This window comes from Monodon monoceros, unplaced genomic scaffold (assembly GCF_005190385.1).
Source record: "Monodon monoceros isolate NGI ecotype Baffin Bay Population unplaced genomic scaffold, NGI_Narwhal_1 Super_Scaffold_10, whole genome shotgun sequence".
In the NCBI taxonomy this organism is placed as follows: Eukaryota; Metazoa; Chordata; class Mammalia; order Artiodactyla; family Monodontidae; genus Monodon; species Monodon monoceros.
This window is the reverse complement of record NW_021703766.1, coordinates 422851-443519: the sequence shown is the minus strand read 5'-3', so window position 1 is coordinate 443519 and position 20669 is coordinate 422851. Positions and strand designations below refer to the sequence as shown.

Sequence of the window (20669 nt, the reverse complement as noted above, 5' to 3'; positions counted from 1 at the left end):
AAAGGCTGGCCACCCCGACGCTCCTCTCAAAAGGTCAGAACTGTGCTGCTTTAAAACAAATCAAAAGCACTCAGACCTCACTGGTGAGCGTGAGCCAGCACAGGCTCAGCAGAGGGCAACCAAAACGTCAAATGCCCATAACCCTGACCATGGAATCCTAGGGACGGAACCAACAGATGACACTTACACCAGAAGGATGCACAAGGATGTCATTCTGTCACAGTGATATGCTGGAAACAAGAAAATGTCCGTCAGGAACAGGCAGGTTAGCTAAGTTGTGGCACATATGTGTTATGATGATGGAAAAACTTGAAGCAGCTCCACAAGTATTAACACAGAACAAACTCAAAGAATACGTGGAAAAAAGCAAAGTACAGAAGAACATATATCTGCCACTCATGTAAACCACTCTGCACAGACTCATACACTTGTATACGCAGGGCCACCCCTGTAAGAACACCCAAGGGACGGGAAGGAAGTGGCCTGGAGCTCGGCACTGGGGGCCAGGAGCCAAGGCTTCCCATGCCAGCCTACAGACAAAACCACTGTTTTCAGTGGAAAACCAAGCATAAAGACAAAAGCAAAACAAACTGTGGGAGGATAAAAGAATGTACAGTTTTAAGTCATCACAGCAGGATGGATCTTAACAGTCCGAAGCAGAGAAATTTTTGTTTTCTCCTATTTGACCTGAAAACCCTAGCCACCTCTATCTGTCCAACTGCTGGAGTTACTTACATGTTCCCTCTAATGACACACCTGACACACACCCTGGAAGTGTCCCCAGCTCCTCACTCACTGTGCTCACAGCAGAGCGGGCCTCAAGTCCCAGTGAACCGGAGTCTCTCAGGGCATTAGCAGAGCTGGGTGGAGACTAAATGTGGGTATGCACTTCAGAGTCGTTCATTCATTCATTCATTTATGGCTGCGCTGGGTCTTCGTTGCTGCGTGTGGGCTTTCTCTAGTTGCGGCAAGCAGGGGCTACTCTTTGTTGCGGTGCACGGGCTTCTCATTACGGTGGCTTCTCTTGTTGTGGAGCACGGGGCTCTAGGCGCGCGGGCTTCACTAGTTGTGGCACGTGGGCTCAGTAGTTGTGGCTCGCGGGCTCTAGAGCGCAGGCTCAGTAGTTGTGGCGCACGGGCTCCGTTGCTCCGCGGCATGTGGGATCTTCCCAGACCAGGGATCAAAGCCATGTCCCCTGCATTGGTGGGCGGATTCTTAACCACTGCACCACCAGGGAAGTCCCCAGAGCCTCTCTGGGCAGACACAACACGCACGCACATGGGTGCACAGGCTGGCAACCTGCACCACACAAAGCCAGTCAAACAGGTGCAAGTCTGCCCCTTAAGTGTCTTCCCTGGCCTCCTCCACCACAGAGGGGGCAGCAGGTCAGCACAAAGGATGTCGCAGGATGTGGATGCAACATGACGTGGACGAGCGTCACCTACAAAGGGCTTTTCCAACACGAGAGGCCAGCAAGGCCCCCACACACACAGCACAGTCCCCTGCCAGACTTCCCCGCCTACAAATCATGGGGGCAAAGAGTAATCTACAAACCACAAAATCATTCTCACACCTAAGCAGATTAACAATTCCCATCACCACCTGACATCCAGTTCATATTTATATGTCCAAGTGTCCCCAAAACACTTTTTTAAATTGAGATCTGACACATAGCTCAAAACATTTTTTTAAAGCCCTTTTGCCCGCTCCCTCCAAACCAGGATCCAAGCAAGGTTTCCTCACTGCCTGTGGTCACTAACACAGATGCAGGATAAACATCAGTTAGAACAGCTCACAAAGCCGTGAGTTGGCATTAGTGATGCTGAGTTAGATCACCTGGCTAAGGTGGGACCAGCAGGTCTTCCTACTATACCGACACACGAGTCCTTCTACAACCAAGAAGTCATCGATGGGGTGACCCTTTGTCAGTACATGAATACTTTGAACCAAAAATTTTACCCATGAAGATAAAAAGGTTTAATCCAACTCTAATCCAGCCTTTCAACCTAACTTCCAGTTAACAGGAAACACAGGACAGAGGAGGAACCAGTTAAGACCCCAGAACCCGGACAAAGCCAGACAACTCAAGAATGCCCTTCCAGTGCACACCTCAACAGTGGTTGAGAGTCCATACCTCAACAGTGGTTGAGAGTCCGCCTGCCGATGCAGGGGACAGGGGTTGGTGCCCTGGTCCGGGAAGATCCCACATGCCGCAGAGCGGCTGGGCCTGTGAGCCATGGCCGCCGAGCCTGCGCGTCCGGAGCCTGTGCTCCGCAACGGCAGAGGCCACACAGTGAGAGGCCCGCAAAACAAACAAACAAAAAAGAATGCCCTTCCATCTACGGGTGACTGGTCTCAATTCAGGAAGAAGAAACAAAGGGGGAGGCTGACGCTAAAGACCCAAAGGAAAGGGGCAAACACAGCATGGAGTCTGTCAGGTCCTGAGCGCGGCCCCGCAGGCTGCCCCACGGCGCACAGCGCTGCTGCTCGCAGGAGACTGTCATTTTTTGAAGGCGCTCCTGAGGGGGACATGTCAGGAGGCTACATCTTGCTTCCAAATTGTCAGGTAGCGCGCACACCCCCAGACGAAGCAAACAGGGCAAACTCAGCAAGCGCTGAACCCAGATGGTAGCACGTGGGTGATCACGGTGCTCTTCCTGCCTCTCCATAGTTCTGAAAATTGCCATGCTAAAAAACTGGAGAACAACTAAAACCTTCGTTTTTTGCGCTCAAGTTTGCAGGACTAAGAAGAGGTACTTACAAAATCAACTAAAAATACTCTTTACGCTAGGTATTAGGGACTTCCCTGGTGGTCCAGTGGGTAAGAATCCGTGCTCCCAATGCAGGGCACCCGGGTTCGAACCCTGGTTGGGGATCCCACATGCCACGGGGCAACTAAGCCCGTGTGCCTCAACTGGAAAGCCCTCATGCCGCGAACTACAGAGCCCACGTGCCCTGGAGCCCATGAGCCACAACTACAGAGAGAAAACCCGCACACCACAACTAGAGAGAAGCCCGCATGTCGCAACTAGAGAAGCCCGTGCGCCACAGAGAAGAGCCTGCACGCTGCAACAAAAGATCTTGCATGCCACGACGAAGATCCCACGTACCGCAACTAAGACCCGACACAGCCAAATAAATAAATACATATGTATTTTTTAAAAAAAAAGGCTCTGCGCTTCCAACGCATGGGGCACGGGTTCAATCCCTGGTCAGGGAACTAAGATCCCACGTGCCACGGCGTGCCCAAAAAGATTTTTTAAAAACGGGTAAAATACTTCAACAAAATAATAATAAAGCAAACATGGCAAAATGTTACCTATTAAATCTGATACACAGGATGTTCATTTTACCATTCTGTCCTCTTTTCTGCACTTTATAGCAAAAAGTCAAAAACAAGTGTTCCTTTAAAAAAAAAAAAAGTGTTACTGGTACAGCTGCTGTGGAAAACACTCCGGCAGTTCCTCAAAGTTAAACATAGAATCACCATATGATCCACCAATCCCACTTGTGGGTGTGCACCCAAAAGAACTGAAAGCAGGAACTTGAACAGATATTCGCACACCCATGTTCACAGCAGCATTACAACAGCCAAAACATGGAAACCTAACCATGCATCAACGGAGAAATGGATAAACAAAACTTGTGATATACATACAGTTCAGCCTTAACAAGGAAGGACATAATGCTACAATATGGATGAACCATGAAAACATCCCGCTAAGCGAAAGAGGCCAGGCACAAACGGGTAAATGTGCAGAGTCCATGTCCAGGGGTCTCTGTGGACAGACTGCTTCCGTGAGGGAAGGCGGAAGAGTCTGAAACGGAGAGTAGTAATGGTCATAAGAACAGCGTGGATATAATTAATGCCACTGAATTGGACACTTAAAAGCGGTCAAAATGGTCAATTTTATGTTATTTACATTTTATCACAATAAAAGAAGGATGAGAAAAGTTTAAGAACATATAGATCAAGGTAACACCCCCAACTCTACACCAAAGAGTGCCTAGAGAGGACTGCAGCTAGATATGAACATATAAAAGGCAAACTCAACACAGTATGCAAGAGCTTCCTAAGCCACTCCCAGAAAACACAGTTCAGTGCTACAGTACCCAAGACGAGGGCCGCCCCTTTCCTAACAAACTTGTTTCCACTGCAGCTGAAGATACCTCTTCACTGAATCCACACGCCAGATACAAAGTGCTCACCCACGAGTAGGAAACATGAAAACATCCTTGATACGGAGGACCAGGAATGACTGCCTGCAGTCACTGTACCCTGACCTCCCTGGATGTAGCGGAACTGTGGGCAGAGCCAGAATTCCTTTCTCTCTCCAACTTTCATTTCTTTTCTTTTTCCTTCACCAAGTTTTCAGAACACTGGTGACTGTACATCTTTGAATATGATTAATCGGGCTCCATGGGAAAACAGGTCACAGTAAAATAGTTTTGGAAATGTTAAATATGGCTGATATATTTTAAATGTTAAAAATCAGACCTCGAGACTTCCCTGGTGGCACAGTGGTTAGGAATCCACCTGCCAACGTAGGGGACACGGGTTCGAAACCTGGTCTAGGAAGATCCCACATGCCGCGGAGTAACTGGGCCCATGTGCCACAACTACTGAAGGCCGCGCACCTGGAGCCCGTGCTCTGCAACAAGAGAAGCCACCGCAATGAGAAGCCCTCGTACAGCAACGAAGACCCAATGCAGCCAAAAATAAATTAATTAAAAAAAAAATTAGACCTCATATTCGTTTCTTGGTATGTATTCTTCTATTTCAAATTTATTATGGCTTCAAAAGAATCCAAGGAAAGGGGGGGAAATGGCTGATTACAGTGAGTGCTTGATAAACTGGTTCTGCATCTTCCTCTTTCGGGAAGAGTTCCTAACCTAACTTCAGTCTTTATTAAGACACCAAGGACACAGCACAGCAGCAGCGGTGGCCTGCTTGGCCAGCCTGGATGTGGACTCTGGGGAGCAGCACATGCGGGGCCCTCAGGGCCGGCAGGTCCCCATGACTTGAGGGCCTCATTTTTACGGCCAAGTCTGACAAAGCGGCGGGCACCTATGAACAATCACCCTAATGCACATTCTGACTGCAAAAATGAAAGAGAGGGATAGACAAAAACTGGAAGATAAGTAAAACCAAAGTTCTAGAGTTGGTTTTTCTTTTGAAATTCCTCAAATCTGTCTAAAAATAAGACATCCTATCCCAAATATCTCAGTAGAAAAGACAGACCCTACACCCTTAACCAACCTGCTGCCTGCATCCCACATGGGAACTCACGACCCAGTGCCCCTGGAAGCAACCTGGGTGTCCTGCCCCCACGAGCAGCATCCCTGCTGACAGGACAGTCACACCTCGGGAGCTGCACCCTGGCCCACTCCCCTTCCACCGCGGCTGGTGGAGCGCGGCGCTCACGCGCACCCACTCCTGGCAAAGTCAGCCAACAAGCAGCAGCTGCTTCCTGCCTTTGTCATCGACGATCCTGGACGCTTAGTGAAAGCCCCTTACTGTCACTCTAACTCTAACCTCAAAGGACCACACCTCGACAGAACGGAACCTCGGTTATTCTGAAGTTTTCCAGGATGAGGCAGCCTGGAAAGCTCAACGTGCCTGAACTGAGACATCCCACAGTGACACACTTGAGCCCTCGCATTCAGTGACTCCAAGCAGGTAAACATCCCACCACTGGTAACTGCATGGATACCGCGTCCCCTGCTCCCCGTGTGTCCCCCACCCAACACTCAGTCCCTGAAGGATCAGTCCTTAAGGGTTTTGGTGTCAGATAACCAACCTCGGAAAAGCGTAGGGTCACTAGAAGGCAGGCTTGCTCCTGCAAGAAACAAATATAACCTGATACAAAAATATCTCACTGCTCGGAAGTGACTTTAATGAACCTGAAGGCTATTTAAAGCAGCCTACCTCCCTACATTAATCAGCACTTGATAGTTGCTTTTGTATAAACTCAGTTTATGAACTATTTGTGTTTATCTTTTACTTTTTTAAGTGGATGCATGTACAGATATACTAACATGCCAGCAACAAGGACTGGGCAGGGGCAGAGTGGTCGTGGGGCACCACGGGGACAGTGGGGGGCAGCAGAGCGCTGAAGGGCCTCACCCTGTGCAGGAGGTTTCAAGGGCACTCCCAGACTACATCTTGTAGTGAACTTCTGTATTCTCTTCCCGTTTTACTGAAAAATAATTGACTTCCATCACTGTATAAATTTAAGGTGTATAGCCAGATGGATGGATTAACATACATTGTGGAATGACTGCCAAAGGTTCAGCTGACATCCGTCTTCTCATACAGACACAATAAAAACAAAAGGAGAGAAAAGGAAACCACCGCTCTCCTTTCCAGAAGGACTGAGGATCTGGTCTCCGAACAACTCTCCCGCACACTGCTCCGCAGCAGCAGCTACAGCTGCCAAGCGGTGCCCCACACCCCCAGGGCTCATCTGTCTTGTAGCTGCAGGTCTGTACCTTTTGACCACCCTCCTCTGATTCCCCTCTCCTCACTCTCTGCCTCTGGTCTCATCTCTTTTTCTATGACTTTAGTGTTTTGTTTTGTTTTAGATGCCACATATAAGTAAGATCACACAATGTTTGTCTTTCTCTGACTTACCTCACTTATATAATACCCTCAAGGTTCATCCATGTGGTTGCAAACAGCAAGATTTCCTCCTTTTATGGCTGAATAATATTCCATTGTATATATGTACCACATTTCCCTTACCCATTCATCTATCAACAGACATTTAAGTTGTGTCTATACCTTGGCTATTGTAAATAATGCTTCAATGAACATGGAGGTGCACAGATCTTTGCAAACTAGAGTTTTCATTTCCTTAGGATAAGTACCCAGGAGTGAAATTGCTGGATCATATGGCAGTTATGTGACTGACTGACTGATTGATTGATTTAGGTCTTAGTTGCAGCACGCAGGATCTTTTACTTGCGGCACACAGACTTCTTAGTTGCGGCATGCATATGGGATCTAGTTCCCCAACCAGGGATCGAACCCGGGCCACCTGAATTGGGAGCGCAGATTCTAACCCAGTGGACCACCAGGCAAGTCCCCATATGGTAGTTCTATTTTTAATTTTTTGAGGAACCTCCATATTGTTTCCATAGTGGCTGCACCAATTTACATTCCCACCAACAGTGTACGAGGGTTCCTTTTTCTCCACATCCTCGCCAATACTTATTTGTTGTCGTTTTGATAACAGCCACTCTGACAGGTGTGAGATGATCTCACTGTGGTTGTGATTGGCATTTCCCTGACGATTAGTGATGACGAGCACCTTTTCATGTTATCTGTTCGTCATTCATTATATTCTTTGGGAAAATGTCTACTCAGGTCCCTTCCCATTTTTTTATTTGGGTTATTTGGCTTTTTGCTATTGAGTTGTATGAGCTCTTTTTTGTATTTTGGATATTAACTCCTTATCAGATACATGGTTTACAAGTATTGTCTCCCAACTCCATAGGTATTCTGTTCACTTTGGTAATGGTTTTCTTTTGTTAATCGAATTATTAATATAAATTCACTATCATCTAGAATGAACGTGACTTTTACATTTTACATCCCAAAGAGTAGTTTTCGTCATGTAATCAGTTTGTAACATTTGCAAGAGAGGCCCATGGGCATGAAACCTACCAGCACCGCCTCACCCACACCACGTTCTACCTACCTGGGCCCCCAGCGCACAGGGGCCTCTGGGCGAGGAAACTGGCATGCTCTCCCCTGTGAGGGGGGCCAGGAGAGCCTTTTCTTCCCTTTGATGCAGTGATAATACCAGGAGAATCTATTCAGCAGACAGTATCAACAATTAACAATGAGGGCTTACTTCTCTGAATGACATGCTAGGCTTCCAAGTCCAATTGTGAATTTATTTCAAGGGAAAAAAGCATGTGCGCTGAGTCTCATCTATGTGACTATCACCTCTGAATCTTATTAGGTGACAAGTTAGTTATATTTTCAGCCGTAAAGCTACAGCTTAGGAAATGTAGCCACTAACGAAAGATATTATTTGTGTGGGAAGTTTAGAAAGTACCCTAGATTTTGATGAGGACACAGGTCCCCGTTCCAACTCTCAAGCGGCTGCCTTGTAAACAGAGGTGTGGGATGGAGTTAAACACGCAGACACCAGACCACGCAGGAAGTAAACTCATCAACATTAGTCTGTTTGCTACAAATCTCTCCGCCTCCTTTTAGAGGCCCACAACCCACTTCCAGCCTCCCCTAAGAGGGATGCAGCGAAGCTTGGTCCCCCAGTAGTAGATACCTGGCACCCCTGCAGCTGTTATTTACTGCTCTCAGGACTGCAACCTGCAAGCAACTCAGAAAGAGCAGAGTCTGAGAATGTGGGGAGCACAGACTGTTTCTCTTCTTAAACCAACAGCCCACTTGCAAACACCTGGAAACGAAGTAGCCTTCGCCCGTTCATCTCAAGTTATTTTTACAGCTCTCAAAAGCATCCCTGGGGCTTCCCTGGTGGTGCAGTGGTTGAGAATCTGCCTGCCAATGCAGGGGACACGGGTTCGAGCCCTGGTCTGGGAAGATCCCACGTGCCGCGGAGCAGCTGGGCCCGTGAGCCACAATTACTGAGCATGCGTGTCTAGAGCCTGTGCTCCGCAACAAGAGAGACCGTGATAGTGAGAGGCCCGCGCACAGCGATGAAGAGTGGCCCCCGCTTGCCACAACTAGAGAAAGCCCTCGCACAGAAACGAAGACCCAACACAGCCATAAATAAATAAATACTTTAAAAAAAAAAAAAAAAGCATCCCTGGACAAAGAAACAGTACCAGGCCAGCCTCGGGGAGGGTGAGAAAAGGCCAGAGAGTAGCGCAGCCACTTGAGTTCCTGCCCCATCCCGGATCCCCCACCCCCGTGGTAATGGTGCAGCCATCAAACACTGCAGTCAGGGTCACAAAAACAACTATAGCAACTTGTTCTCTCCCTCAGGTGCAGGGCGGTTGTCAGCCAGTAAAATGGTGAAATGCTTTAATGTTATGGAGGGGTGGTAACAAAGGCACTTGGCAGAGCTACGAGCGTTTAAGTGAGAGTGAACGTCCAAAGCCAAGCACCACACAGCCAAGCGGCCCAAAACATCCACTTCTGCTCTCCGTTTATCTCTCCATCCACAATTAGACTGCATGCGATTCGGGGCCCTGACTGTACTGCTGGCCCAGTAAAGCCATCCCCCGCTGAAGGCTCCAGGGCCAGACGCCCTGAGCGTAACTGCTGCCGCCCACAGCCCGACCAAAGGACAAAGTCCTCGTGACACAGCACGTGACGAGCATGCAGTGACAGAGCAGGTCAGAGGCTCCGTTTTGACAGCCTGAAGCAAACCGCACCGACTCTCACGCGAGCAGACACCGGCGCAGCTTCACTGGATGACGAGCTCCAGGCACACAGGGCTGTGTATCTCCTGCCAGGTGCCACTCCTTCCTCAGCCTAGAGCCTAACTTTTTTTTTTTTTTTTTTTTTTTTTGCGGTACGCGGGCCTCTCACTGTTGTGGCCTCTCCCGTTGCGGAGCACAGGCTCCAGATGCAGAGGCTCAGCACCCATGGCTCACGGGCCTAGCCGCTCCGCGGCATGTGGCATCTTCCCAGACCGGGACACGAACCCACGTCCCCTGCATCGGCAGGCGGACTCTCAACCACTGCGCCACCAGGGAAGCCCAAGCCTAACTTTTAAGATCCGTCTTTCAGGCAAATATTGACTAGGTATCTGATCATACGTGCACAACATGTGCATAGAACTATGGGAAATACAAAACAGACGGCGTGCAAGAGAAGCCTAAGATATCATGGCCTTTCTCCTCTCCACCCACCCGCCTTCATCGCAGGCTGCTTCTCCAGCTTCAAGTTCTCTAGCCCCTCCTACCCAGACTCAGAGCTACTCTCCTTGGCCTGCAGTTTAACTGTCTGGGAATAAGACGTGTAGGAGCCAATCACAGGCTCCTGGGGAGCTGCCCACTCCTCCCTGCAGGGGGCAAGCACTAGAGACTGGGGCTGGGTGTGTCACAGCTCCACAGGCAGGGGACCTTTTATATAACTGGCCATCCCTCTCAGCTGACCCTCAAGTATTTACATCAACACTTGTCAGCAGGGACTTCCCAGGTGGCACAGTGGATAGGACTCCACGCTCCCAATGCAGGGGGCCCGGGTCCAATCCCTGGTCAGGGAACTAGATCCCACATGCATGCCGCAACTAAGAGTCCGCATGCCAGAGCTGAGAAGCCCGCCTGCTGCAACTAAGAAGCCCTGGAGCCACAACTGAGGAACCCGCCTGCCACAACTAAGACCCGGTGCAACCAAATGAATAGTCTTCGCATCTTGTCCAGGCAGCCCACTCTCAAGATCCCCAGGTGCTCTGAGGGCGGCCTCGATGGGAGGCCCTCCCAGCCTCGCCTCAGGCCAGGCTCCAGCAGACACACTTTACTCCTCAGCCACTCCCTGGGACAGCACCTCTGCCAGTCATTTGAACTCAGGCATCATTCCGACAACAAAATCTCAATCCCATCATCCATTTCTACTACTCACCGTACATTTCCCTAGAAAATGGTGTTCCCACTTCCTGTAACAGTTTCCACTGAGACCTTTCTAAACCAGACATCATCCAAAAGCAGAGGATGGCGGGGCTGAAAGAACAGGCTAGAAGACAAGGCAGGGGCCCCTCATGAGCAGTGGCCGCCCTGGCTGGCGCTCACTCCCTCCACCCAAGCCCTAAACGCCACCCCTCTCCTGGCAGCCCAGATTCACGCATCGCCAGGCACTGGCCTTCCACTGGCACCAGCAGAGCCCACGCACGGCCTCTGCCGTCCCTCAGCAGGCCATGGCCAGGGCCCTCATCCTAAGTCCCGCACACTCGGGCTGTACTCCGTTTCCCTGGCTTCATCTGCTACCACCTTCTTTCATGGGCTCCGTGTTCAAACAAGCCAAGCTGACATTCTCACGTTACGACCCGCCCTCGTGGCCCTTGTCCAGAGCCTTCCGGCAGTCTGCCGGCCTGACCCTGCTCTCTGCACACCCACCGACGCCCACCATGCTTCCAGAGCACTTCCTGCATCAACCCCCAGACCCTGAACCAGAAATGCCCTGGCCCCTGCGTGCAGCTCCTGCCCCACATCTTGCTTTCATCTCTGTGCTTCCCCCACACAGTCCTGCATACAGTGAGCAACCAACAACATCTGACTAAATCAGTGGGACGTGGGGAAAGCTGTCTGTGTAGTCTTAGAAGCCCCTCCCTAAAGCATGTTATGCATTCCAGTTACAAAAAGACACCAAACTGTTCTCCCCGTATACAGCAGGCCACATTCAGGAAAACAGTCAAAGAAACCAGAAGTCAGCTACACAACTGCCTATACGCAGTTGCTTTACAACTGTGCCAAATGGGTGAATGGTTACAAAGACAGAAAAAACAAAGACTGTACTCTTCACAACTGCCAAGGTCATGAAAAACAAGGAAAAGACCGAAAACCTGTTACAGATAGGAAACCAAAGAGACAGGCAACTAAATGCCATGTGTGATCCTGGAGCAGTGAAAGGACATTAGTGGAAAACAAGTGAAATCTAAACGAATCTGGGATTCAATTAACAGTATAACGCATCAATGCTAATTTTTTTTTTTTTTTCAGCCACGTTGGGTCATCGTTGCTGGGTCATTGTGCTGCGTGCGGGCTTTCTCACTGCGGTGGCTTCTCTTGTTGCAGAGCATGGGCTCTAGGTACATGGGCTTCAGTAGTTGCAGCTCGCAGCCTCAGTAGTTGTGGCTCGAGGGCTCTAGAGCCCAGGCTCACTAGTTGTAAGCGCAGGGCTTAGTTGCTCCACGGCATGTGGGATCCTCCTGGACCAGGGCTCAAACCTGTGTCCCCTGCATTGACAGGCGGATTCTTAACCACTGCGCCACCTGGGAAGTCCCAATGCTAATTTCTTAGTTCTGCCAAAATTACCACTGCTATGTAAGATGTTAACATTAGAGGACCTGGGTAAAGAGTATAACGGAACTCTCTGTACTACTTTTGCAACTTTGCTGTATATCTAAAATTATTCCAAAATAAAAATTTATTTAAAACAAGACCTTGGGACCTCCCCGGCAGTTCAAAGGTAAAGACTCCACAGTTCCACTTCAGGGGGTGCGGGTTCAATCCTTGGTCAGGGAACTAAGATCCCCCATGCCATGTGGTGCAGCCAAAAAAAATTAAATAAAAATTTAAAAGAATAAAATAAAAAATAAAACAAAACCTTGTCCAGGACATGTGTTTCCAGCATATCCACTAATCCCCTATCAATGCCAAGTTCTGCTGGCTGACGGACGGCACTGAGTCTCTCCGAGAGCCAAGCCAGTTCTGGGGAACCAAGGCCAAGCACCAGAGCCTGCTGCACAGGGACCCGGCCCGACCTCACGTGTTACGACAGCGCCGTGCACTCCCGGTGTGGCTGGCAGAATAACGTCCCCAAGGGCTCCACGACCTAATCCCTGGAGCCTCTAGATATCTCAGGCTTCTCATCAGCAGACGGGGGACGAGTCTGCATCATCCGGGTGAACCCCACATAATCACAAGTGCACTTAACAGTGGAAGACGGAGGCCGAAGACAGAAGAAGAGCTGCGTTCTTAGTTGTACTTTTAGTTCTTTAATTTTATATGGAGGTTTATATAACACTAATGAATGTACCCAATAAGGTAATAAAATGAAGATATTGACCTGTGATAAGTTTCCATGAATTATGAAAAGTAACAGTTTAAATAAATGTCCTGTGTTTTAAAAAAAACAAAACAAAACAAATCCACCTTGGAAGGTCAGAGAGACACAAGGTTGCTGCCTTCAAACATGGAGGAAGGGGCCATGTGAAGAGCCTCCAAAAGATGGAAGATGCAAGGAAATGAAGTCTCCATGGAGCCTTCAGAAGGAACCAGCCCTGCTGACACCTTGCCTTCAGCCCAGCACGATCCATGCCAGGCTTCTAAACTGCAGGACTGTAAATAAGAAAAAATCTGTATTGTTGTAAGCCTTTAAATTTCTGGTCATTTGTTACAGCAGCCATAGAAAATAGTGACAGCACTGAAATATAAAAACCACAAGGGTTTCTCCAGATTGTGAGAGCATGCCTTCCTTCCAACCTTCACACCCTCCTGTGGTACCTCTTCAAATCCTCCATCTCCCCTCTGTTTCCCATCTCCCTCTAGACAACATATTTGGAGCCTAGAAGAAAACTGTCAAGGCGAGGAAAACGAGATGCTGTGGGTTAAATCTAAGAGATTCCCTCCCCAGTGTTCTAAAACTTCATTGTGCCCTTAGTCTTTAATTATCTTTTTTTTTTAAAGATTAGAGTTATTGCTTAAACTGTCTTCTTTAAAAAGTTAGTCATCTGATGAGAACCCAGGTTCAGCAGAATCAGATCTAATCACTTCACCAAAGAAAAACAAAGTGCACATGTAAATCTCATTAAGGTTATATCTGCCGAAAATTACTTCAGCTGTGAGTGAAAGCACAGATCCCTTTTCTAAACTTCATACTAAAAGATAAGAGACACAATTCAAAGATCACCTTTCCCAAGTATTTATGGGAAATTTTTTCCCATAAGAAAACATTCTGAGCTTTAGCATATTTAATATATTAACCTCTAGACTAAAACACTTCAAATTCCAGATGGACTCTTCTCAAAGTAATGGAAATACCTATGTAGGTAAGCTAAAGCTAAACGGAACAAATCATACACCTCAGCAAAGAAAGAATTCAGTCTATAAATTCTTTGAAATCAGAATCACCTGAGGGCTACAGTTTCAGACCCCTAAAGACTGGCTTTTCGGGAACTTCCCTGGTGGCACAGTAGTTAAGAATCTGCCTGCCAATGCAGGGGACACGGGTTTGAGCCCTGGTCTGGAAAGATCCCACATGCTGTGAAGCAACTAAGCCCGTGCGCCACAACTACTGAGTACTGAGCCTGCGCTCTAGAGCCCACGAGCCACAACTACTGAAGCCCACGCGCCTAGAGCCCGTGCTCCGCAAGGAGAAGCCATCGCAATGAGAAGCCTGTGCACCTCAACGAAGAGTAGCCCCCGCTCGCTGCAACTAGAGAAAGCCCGCGCGCAGCAACGAAGACCCAACGCAGCCAAAAATAAATAAAGTTATTTTTTTTTTAAAAAGACTGGCTTTTCTCCTCTGTAATCATCCAAAAAGGCCAAGATTTCTTATAGTGTTCTGCACATCCTTTAATTAGTCCAGTGTTTTAGTAACTTTTTTTAAAGTTAATTCCTTCAAGAGTGCTGCTTTGGGGTTTTGCTGTTTTTTATTCTTACTTCCTGTTTTACAGGATGTACAACCGCATTTAGAAACGTGGTACATACCAGCAAGGCTTAATTTCTTAAGAGTAATAAGGTTCTTCTCTGCTTTTCTCATGCTCTCTATTTTAGATAAGTTTACACAGTACAGCCATAATATTCTCAAGTCTAGATTATCACCGAGAATTAAATGAAAGTCTTTTTTATTTTACTGGATATGAATGCAGTTAAAAAAAAAAACCCCACTATTCATAACTTTAGCCCAAACCTTATGAACAAAGCACCTTCCCAAAATGTTCTCATTATTTAGAAATGTTCATTATTCCAGGACATTCACATTCTGGGTCTGAAGACTACCACTGGAAGGGGGAGAGGAAGGGACACTTAACTACTAATGAGCTGAGAAAAGAAGTCTATTTGCTACATTTTAGATGAAAAGTAATCTCTGATATCACAAAGTTATTAAGCATTTACAAGTTAAATTTCAATCCCAGCCATTCTTAAAGGTCACGTTTTTTTTTAAACAAGTAACTGAAAAAGGGGGGATTTTATGAATTTTATTTAACCTTGACAAAATACTTTTCTTTGACCTAAGTGATCAAAAATGTTTTAAGCTGAGGGCTTCCCTGGTGGTGCAGTGGTTGAGAGTCCGCCTGCCGATGCAGGGGACACGGGTTCGAGCCCCAGTCCGGGAAGATCCCACACGCCGCAGAGCGGCTGGGCCCGTGAGCCATGGCCGCTGAGCCTGCAAGTCCAGAGCCTGTGCTCCGCTACGGGAGAGGCCACAACAGTGAGAGGCCCCCGTACTGCGCAAAAAAAAAAAAAAAAAAAAAAAAGTTTTAAGTTGAGCAAAGACCAACATTCTTATTTTGTGAAGAGGTGCACATTGGTTTCTTTGCAAGTGGAAAAAGAGCACCCACAGATTTTCAGGATAATAAATAATTCACTGCACAGATGCCAAAGGCAAGACTGGACACGTGGGTCTCGCCCTCAGCCAGCAGCAAGGACGCTCTAACTCAGCACCACTCCCGACGGCCGCCTACCTCCATCCTGGCTGCGGAGGGGGCATCACAGAAGGATTTTCAGTCCTTTCAGCCTTGGGAAAATCTGAGCTATATTAATAGGCCAGACTTCTTCTATTTTCACATTGAAAACCCACTTAACTCTTTATTCAAAGGACCAGAGTGTGAACTGCAGGATTTCTCAAGTTCTAGAATGATGTCTTTAAACGTTTTCGACAACCACCAATTCCCCTCACCCCTTACCACCTAAAATGTTAAAAAACCACACAAATCTACTGTTATCTAAACCAAGAACTCAAGTCTTTATCACCCAAATTATGCCCACGATTAGGCTTTTCAATAACAACCTTTTCCCAAATACATAAGTTTCATTTTTAGAAAACAGAAACATAAGGGGAAAAAAATAACACACAACTCCATTTTGGTGTATTCCCTCCAAAGAGATTTTTTTTTCTTCATTAAAATGCCAAAACTAGGGACTTCCCTGGTGGCGCACTGGTTAAGAATCCGCCTGCCAACGCAGGGGACCCGGGTTTGAGCCCTGGTTCAGGAAGATCCCACATGCCAGGGAGCAACTAAGCCCGTGTGCCACAACTACTGAGCCCATGCACCACAACTACGGAAGCCTGCGTGCCTAGAGCCCGTTCTCCGCAACAAGAGAAACAACCATAAAGAGAAGCCTGCGCACCGCAACGAAGAGTAGCCCCCGCTCTCCCCAACGTAAAGCCCACGCACAGCAACAAAGACCCAATGCAGCCAAAAATAAATAAATAATGTTAAGGGGCCCGCCTCCATTCTGGAGAATTTATGTTGCTTTGGCCTTCTTTATTACAACCGCTTAGGAAATAAAAAACATAAATCAAAAAATTCTAAACCTTTCACAGGACTCCACACTGCTCACATGACACGCGGCCAGAAGGTGCCCGAAGTTCTCATCACCATGAGCAGCAGCAGCAAACCACACTTGGCGAGACTCTGACTGTGGCCCCCGCACCGCAGTCCTACTAAAGCTGCTTTCACAGAAAGCATTCTTTTTCTTCCACAAAGACAACCGTTACTTTATTTCCTTTATCTCTCGTTCTGTGCCAATTTTAAAAGCCATGCCCCACACCTTTCGCAAGTAAACCTGTAATAACAACAAATAGGAAAATGGCTAAAATGTACATAGTGTAATTCCTAGTCAATCAAATAAATGTTCATGATACTAAGTATGTCCTTTCAAAATTTCTCAAACACTTCCATACACTGCCTTTAAACAATTCAACAAATACTTCCTGAGCCAATTCTAAGCCCAGGGTCATGCCTAGGCTGGACCCTGGGTGACAAAGAGACCGTGCCTCTCTTCATTCAGCTTAGAGCCCTGTGATCACACATTTGATCAACTGTGTTGATGGCGGGGGGCGGTGAGGATTTGCAAGGGAGACAATGATGGACATTCAGCAAGACCCTGGTCCAAGCAGAGGAAATGAAAGGCCAAGGGAACCGGAGCATGAGGAGTTGAGAGGACTTGAGTGAAGGACATGGGTGGGGGCAGGGGGTCACACAATCAGGGTTAGGCCAGTTAATAATCCTTTGGGACACTTTCATAAAAATAATACTTGTAGAGCTTCCCTGGTGGAGCAGTGGTTGAGAGTCCGCCTGCCGATGCAGGGGACGCGGGTTCGTGCCCCAGTCAGGGAAGATTCCACATGCCACGGAGCGGCTGGGCCCATGAGCCACGGTCGCTGAGCCTGCGCGTCCGGAGCCTGTGCTCCGGAACGGGAGAGGCCACAGCAGTGAGAGGCCCACATACCGCAAAAAAAATAATAATAATAATACTTGTAGTTCTAGCATATATATAAAACACTATTTGGTTGAAAGGTGAATTTAAAGAAAATTTTTAACATGGGGAGAGAGGAGCGGGAGTTAAGAAAAGCACAGAAGAATACTAACAAAGACATACACTTACGTACACAGCTGAGTCTGACTCTGGCTTAAAAGATATCAAGAATAAGATGCATCAAACAACAAAAAAAAGAACCGCTTAGAAACAGAAACATCTCTATAAGAATTAACAACAACAACAGAAAAGAATGAACAGAGAGTTGTTGAAGTAGATCATTTCCTAAGCCTTTTTAAAAAGGCTTTCTATACCAATTATCTCTAACTGCCTGCGTTCCAGGTGCTGGGGATTGACGCCATCTTTCACAGAGTTTAAGATAAAACTGAAAAAGTTGAATTGCACAGAAATTCCATTTGAAATTCAAATTAACAGAACACACATGAAAACATTTCAAGACAGTAACTTTTATTTGCGTTCATTCGATTTTTTGTACAAAGTTTATCAAACAGGCCAAACTCAGTCCCCACAGAGCACTGACTGAACAGCAATAGTGAACTGACCCAGCACACAGCCAGGCAAGCAGTGCAGCGTCATTCGCACCTATTAACTAGGAAGTATCTTGCTATTCAAGGAAGCTCATCCATTATACTTACATATGAGAGATGAAGGGACTTACATGGACTAATGGACAGATCAAAACACTTATTTTGGCAACAAATGCAGACCATGCTCTGAACCAGCATTTACTGACGCTCTCTAATTATGTTATTTAGTTGATGATGGGCTCATTGCCATCCTATGCAAAGTAACTCTCCTCTCATATTGGATGAAACGTAACCTTACTGTGTCAAATGTACTTAAAAACTCAAGGCACGCAACACAACGCCTCTTGAAAAATATTCTCCAGTACAAATAGCACAGCTCCTTTAACTCTATTTGTAGAAAGTTCTACTTGTCACTGTATCAACACTGTAATTAGAGCTAAGATGACAGCCACGAGTAACAAGCAGCCCATCTGGTCTGGAGAGATGAAAGGCCTGCTGTGCAGTGTGACTATCACGGCTGGCCCACAGCACCCCCAAAGGAAAACATCCAACAGTGGCAGCACAAAGGTACAACTGCAAAGGAGGAATTCAAGACTATGTGACACCTTTAAAAACAAACTTCTGGTAAATTTTGTTATGTTTATTTTCCCACGATAAAAAAAAAACGTTTAGAAGAAAAAGATCTTTTCAAAGTTTCAAAGCTGGGTCAAATTTGGCACTATCTGTGGGTAGCTTTTTAACTAACTCAAGAGGCACACACAAAGAACAGAGGAAAATGTCACAGCAACTTGGTCTTTGTTTCCTCCGTTCAGAGAGCCAGCCTATCAAAGGCGAGCCCGCTCCTGAGCGTGACACCGCAGAGGGAGGACAACAGCTGAATGGAGGGCGGGGGATGAAGGGTCACAATCTAAGTTGAGCAAGATGTGTTCCCTTTTTTCTTTCTAACTACAGTTTCAAAGTAATACCAGAGTACTTATGCAATCATTCTAAAAAACACAAACAGAACTCCAGGTCTTCCAGGACAGCAACACTGAGTAAGCGCAATCAAGGTCCTAAAGGCATCAAACACAGTCTCAGGGTCTCTGATTTAGAACTATCCAAGTTATGCCATTGACTGGGTTTGCACAAACCAAAAATAGTAACTGTTTCAATGGCACTTCTTCTACAAGCAGTATCATCTTACATCTTTTGGCTGAGAGCATTTCATCACCCCCCCAATTCAACAACTGCGCGCACTCTCACTGCTCAGTGGAAAAGGAATGTTAAGGACATTGTGCAAAATCACTTCAGAATACTCTCTCACCATATAAGAAAGCCTGAAATTTGACTTCTCTGCTGAGAAATCCTGTTCTTGCAAGCGAACATAAAACTTCTCATAACCTACAGAAACCATGAAACCTAAGCCTGCTGCATCTGAACTGTTAGAAAGAAAATGGTTTTGAAAGCACGGGGCCCTCTTAGGACAGCTTAATCTCCCAAAGCCTCTTCCAAAACTCTTCGGAAGTTGGGATACGAGACTAGCTTTCACAACACAACAGAAGCAGAAAACCTTGATGGGACACCAGGAAAAGAGCAGCCCTCAAGAAAAATTAAGACTCCCCCCAAAACGGCAGAGACACAAGATTCAACAACACGATCCCTCTTTGAAAGGGGACTGAATCCATGTGGCAGGGCCAACCCTACACACACACACACACACACCACACACACACCACACACCACACCACACCACACACACACACACACACAAACACACCACACACACGCACGCGCTCTCACAGCTACCGCCCTGCCAGGGGATGATGAAATGAGGAACGGAAATTAACATTTCAGGCAACGTCTCACATTGTTCCTTGAGGCCAAGGGCTGCTGTTGCAGCCGCCGCCGCCGCTTCCCTCCCACCCGCCCCCCAGTCCCGCCTACCCTCCCCCCGAAACACCCCCGCACTGCTGCCCCGCATTCCTGCCCCTCCGCGGGCCCACGCGCCTCCTGCGGCCCCAACGCTCCCTCTCCCTCCAGGGCCCCGGCTCGCCCTCCCCCTCCGTCTTAGAGCCCGAAGCCGCCTGCTCCCGTTTCAAAACAGCGATAATAATAGGACGCTGGGAATAACAACTACAGCCTACACCGCGAAGGCGCCCCTCCCGCGGGTCAGAGGTCGGCGCCCCGCTCCCCAGGTGCCCGGGGCCCTGCACAGCCCACGGCCGGCCTCTCAAGGCTTCCCGGGCCCCCCAGGCCCGCCTGGAGCCCCCAGCAGCCCCCCGTCTGCCCCTCACTGCTGCCCCGGGACCCCAAGGTCCCCACGCCCACCCGGAGCGCCCCGTCGGCCCCTCCGGCTCCCCAGGCTCACCCAGAACCCACCCTCAGCCCCGTGTCGGCCCCCCAGGCCTGCCCAGAGCCCCCGTCGGCTCCTCAGGCCTCTCGAAGACCCCCGTCGGCCCCCGCCCGTCCAGAGCCCTCCCTCTGCCCCTCAAGGCTGTCCCAGGACCCCGGTAGGGCCCCCAGGGCCCGAGGCCCACCCGGAGTCCCCCGTCGGCCCTCTGGGCCTCCCAGGCCCACCCAGAGCCCACCCTCAGCTCCTGTCTGCCCCCCAGTCCAGCCTGAAACCCCCGTCTGCCCCCGGCCCCCAAGCCCGTCTGAAACCCGCCGTCGTCCCTCCCGGCTACCCCCCAGGCCCTCAGGCCCTCCCGGATCCCCCCCCCCACAAGCCCGCCCGGAGGCCCCGGAGGCCCGTCACGGCTGCCCCGGACCCCGGCCCCCAGGCCCGCCGAAGCCCGCTGCGCTGCTCAGCCCGGCGCGGAGGGCCTGCAGGCCGCAAGGCCGCCCCACGCCCCGCGCCCGCCCCAACCCCGGCGCGACCGCGGCTCTCACCGGCTCCGGCTCCGTCTCCGGCCCAGGGCTCAGCGGCGGCGCGCAGGCGAGGCCATGCAGCCCCGGGCCGTCCCCGGCCCGCGGCCCGAGCGGGAAGGCGGCGCGGGCTCC

General features: G+C 48.7%; 1 long non-coding RNA gene across 1 annotated transcript in view; it reads right to left on the bottom strand.

Annotated features, from left to right (window-relative positions):
- The window catches only part of LOC114888783, an 87283-nt gene extending 66614 nt beyond the window's left edge, over window positions 1–20669 (bottom strand). Inside the window, exon 1 of the long non-coding RNA XR_003791881.1 lies at window positions 20559–20669. This is a non-coding gene — a long non-coding RNA (uncharacterized LOC114888783). The remainder of the gene's footprint in view (window positions 1–20558) is intronic.